The following is a 4,799-nucleotide window of genomic DNA, read 5'->3' as shown; positions in this document are numbered from 1 at the left end:
CTTCTTATGAGTCGAAGTGTAGAAGGTCGCTAATCAATTACAAACCCAATGATGGTCGATACCTCGAGGAACGGTTTGAAATAGAATTCGATTGAGAAGTAAGAACGTGTTCTACGCTTTTGTATAGTAAAAATAAGTAAATCAAAACATGAGTTAAATCAATAGTTTTAATTTATCAATTTAGAAGAGTTAATGAGTTTAATGCTAACACTATCAATAGCAATGGAGTTGTAACAAGTTTTAGGAAATTTTTAGGGGAGGTGCGTATTTAACATGTTGTTAGAATAAGAGTAAATGCACAACTCAATACTGTTAACAATAAATGGATAGGTAAGGTTAAACACGAAAAACTTCTTTCGACAACTATTTGTCTATCCATGCAAGCACTCTCGAGCCTAAACATGTGTGCTAATGAAACTAACCCAATCATTAGAATAACCTCCCTCTCTCTCTCTTTCTCTCTCCGATTAACAATTAATAAATTCAAATCAATGATTATTCGTTAATTGAACCACTTCACATCACCTTTTCAAGCTAAAATGGAGATCTAAATTAGAAATATGTTTGCAACCTTTAATAATAAATGAATACATGTCAAATTAACAAAACATATATTCAATTAAAGAATATTAAGCTGATACAAAAACCCAAATTCAAAATAACAAGTTAACTATATAAGAACCCACCTTAGAAGGATGGGGTTTAGCTACACATTGAAAAAATAAAAAGACGTTTTACCAAAATAATTGTCTTCCACTAAGTTCAACAAAGTTTCACTTCAAAATCTCAATGACCCAGCTTAAAATCCCACGAATTACCCCAAGAACAATGTCAAAACCTCAAGCAAAATAAAATACTCTATTATTTGATTTTCGACAATGCAAAACTCCCTTTTTTGACTTTGAAAATCCATTTATACTTTCTCTAAAAGCAAGCCAAAATATTACGGCTGGACCACTTCGGCGACGTAAGTCATTCCCGCTGAAGTGGTCAGCAAGTCGCTAAATGGATAAGATTCTCGCATTTTGACGCATTTGTTCTTCAGTCTTTGGGCTAACCAGTTGGCGAGTATGCTCTATCCCTCATATGCGCTCTGGGAGTCGCCATTTGGAACTTTTCCTCACTCTTTTATTGTTCAATTTAAAGATGGAATTGGAGCCTTTGGGTGAGCTCAATCAAGCTCACCTTTCAAGTTGGCGAGTCACCTTCTTTATTTCAATATAGCCCATTTGGGCTTTCATTCAAGCCAAGTCTTCAACTTCTTTAGGTGAGCACAATGTGCCTCACCTTTTTGGTTCAGCGAGTCACCGCTTTTTTCATTGGCTCACAAACTTGCCTTGGCTTTCAGTGTATTTTGGCAAACTTAGAGCCCTCTTGGAGAGTCAAAAAGGGCTCTTTGCGAGCTTCAGAGCATGTTTTGTCTATTTTTGCCACTTTTTGGCTCTTTACTTTAAAATAATGCACATGCCTTGTCCTTCACTCCTCACATATTCAAATAAACACTTTAAGGTCATTATTGGACAGAATATAGTCAAAGAGAACACTATTACAATGGATACCCCCTTTTTATTTCACAACTAAAACACCATAAAACTTTATTCATTCCTTTTTCTTTTTCAATTCTTTTCTCTCTTTATTTTATATGGAGGGGTTCCATTTTTTTATCATATGCCCAAGAGTGATTTTGACAAACCATTCATCTTGATTAATTCCCATCTTTACCACACCCTTTTGACCTAAGTTGACTATTCAAAACACCCAATACTCCAAGAAGGTTATAGGTAGGAAGGACATTGGAATTTTGAGAAACGGTCTAACAATGGAGTTTATGTTTCATCCAAAGAAAAGAGTAGGCTCAAAAGAGTGCCAATCTAGGATCACTCGCTGACAAGGGAGTCACAAGAAGGTATAGCAGTTAGGTTGGCTGTCAAAAATCATGCCTAAGATCATTTCTTTCAATAACCAATTCTAATCGATTGGATCAAAAAGGCAAGTTCTAGATGTCCTCATGCACATCTTTCAAGTAAGCCTCTGCACACATGGCATTCCACCAGGGAAATGAAACATATTTCTTCAAATTATGTTCACATGCAGCGATCATTGTAAGACTTATAATTGACATTTAACTAGTCACCAAGAGATGCCAAGAGTTCACACAAAACGTATGTAGCCTCTTTGCCTCGTTGGACTCACACAAATGTGTCGCTCATCAACAACACTATTCAAGCCATTGACATTAATTAAAACTGATTCTTGAATGTACAAGTGAACATTAGACACAATCATAACAATTTAAGAGAGAGCACAAGCAACAATTTCCAAAACCAAATATATACAACCCATTAAAATGTCAAAACATCAAAATAATAAAGTAATATTTACAACACAAAATATTAAGACATCAAAATGACCAAAAGTAAATGGCTAGGTACCTAAGGTACCCTCAACCTACCAAAAAAAGCAGTGTCCTCAATGCGAAAATAAAGACATGAAAGTAAAATAGAGATAGAGATAAGGCTCCCCTTATCAAGTTAAGCCTGAGGATATCGTTGAACTGTCGATGCATCCTCAACTGGGGCATCAATGCCTGGTAACACTCTAGGAAAGATAGGAGGTGGCTCAGCTATAGATGGATCCTCAAGTGAACGCTTAACAACCACTTGGAGCTGGACATCCTCCAAATCAGCAAGTCCCTCATATGTATTCTCAGCCTGATGTGCAGTCTCGACCAAGTCCTCCTCATCAGTTTCAAGAGGCTCCTCATCATCCTCAGCAACATTTGTATTAACTCCGGTCATAGAGTCCGGGGACACCTCAAAACTAACAAATTCATAGATAGGAGGTACCTTTGTACTCGAACCTTTAGGGGCATTAACACCAACCCAAAGGATAGAAATATTTGTGGACTAAAGCTCATCCATATATCTCCCCAAGTCCTTAATATTAGTTTGTATATCCTCCAAACTAGCAGAGCTTCCCTTATCTTAATCCCTCTCCTCAACTCAAGTGGTGAGGGTAACTAAATGAACTCCAATCTCGCTCAAGGTAGAACATTATCCCAAAACCTCTTGCCATAAGGGGGATATGGAAGCCACAATAGTTGCAGTGATCATGATGGGGACATAAACCTCAAGCCTCAAGGCCCACACATTCATTAAGTGGGAAAGGTTGCCCATTTGATAAAGCATGGCCTATGTAAATATAGTCTAGGATGTGGTACTAGTGGGAATGATTGTAGACGTAGAAGTAGTGATAGATGTACCTAGCACAGTAGGAGCGGGAAGTGTAGTGCCTTCCTCACGAGACTCCGTATCTACTATCGGTTTCTTATCAACCATTATCGTTCTCCTCCAGGTCTCAACATCCCTTAAATAGTCTACCTCAATCCAAAGGATGTCACTAGATAAAGCGAGGGACACAAAACATCAGTCGCATCAATAAATAGGACCCCAACCCACTAATAGAGATCATTAATCAACAAAGGGAATCAAAATAGAGTCATTACTGCTGAGCCCTCACGAAAATATCTGGCATGATGATTGAACTCATTCATTCTCTTTCTATCATTGACACTCCCCAACAATGTCTCCTTAGGGTGGCTACCGACTTATTTTGAGAAGGCATGAGTGTGTTGATGATGAATCCAAGCCAATATCATGCAACGATGCTTATGTCCTTCTTCTCTATTAAAGCTCCCTTCTTAATCCACGGAGGGTAATATCTAAAATCAGTGGCGCCAAACAAACCTTCAAATCATCCTATGTGTTATTTTTTATTTTATATTCCAACGAATGGCAAATTCAGACTGTGTATCCCAAAGCATCATTGATATCAATTTCACAACATCTCACTTCCTTTCCTCGAACTGTCACAACCTTAATAAGTCCCGTTGTACTGGCTTTCTTCTTCCCTTTTGAAAGAAATTTGGCATATGCTTCACAGAAATCGCAAACCCAAGATGGAACATAAGGTAATCAAGCTCTGGTGAACTACATGAATTGGTAAAATTAGATAGTCATCCTAATATCTGGGTACCTATCGTCTAATCAATCAGTAGAGAGTCATTTCTCCTCAAGTATGTTATGAAGCCCAGCTGCCTTCAAACGATTCATGGAATAGGGTGCAATGATGGGGACTACCTGAGACACTCTATTAACTAATGGGTTATGCACATCCTTAGAGCATATCTCAATCCATGAGTGTTCATGCACCTGTTCTTTAGCAAGAGGAGGAGGTTGGTACTCCATAATGAGTGCGTAGATTTGTGTAGTAGCACACCCTCCTCGTTCAAGAATAGCATCATACCACAATGAGTCATTACTGGAGTTTGACTCTTCCATTACTTTCTACTTCCCTTTGCCCTTATCTTTCTCCCTTTCACTCACACATTACAATAGGCGTTAAGTGGTATGATAAGGTTCAATAGGCACACCAATGGTAATACTTCAAGCCCTTTTTTGATGTGATATCTACATTCATCGATAAGTCAATGTATTGGATATTTTTCTCGAGTCATATATGCACAATATACACATACCAAGAGAGAATTGGGTGATAGATTAGTCAAAAACAATTATCTTTTTCAAAATTTTTTGTAGTAAAAAGGCACTAAGTTTATGCTCATCGAAGGAAATGGTGAGTCGCTAAAGATAACGGGAGAGCTCAGTCGAGCTTGCTAACTCATGCGAAATCAAGAGTCCAACAGTTATGCGTAGTGTCATATGGTTAGGTGAGTCGCCTAACCAACAGCGAGCTTGCTGGATCTCATCAAAATGAATAGAATATTGTTAAGCTAAGGC

Source organism: Solanum dulcamara, chromosome 8 (genome assembly GCF_947179165.1).
Source record: "Solanum dulcamara chromosome 8, daSolDulc1.2, whole genome shotgun sequence".
Taxonomy (NCBI): domain Eukaryota; kingdom Viridiplantae; phylum Streptophyta; class Magnoliopsida; order Solanales; family Solanaceae; genus Solanum; species Solanum dulcamara.
The sequence above is the reverse complement of the archived record's forward strand: the minus strand, read 5'-3'. Positions refer to the sequence as shown.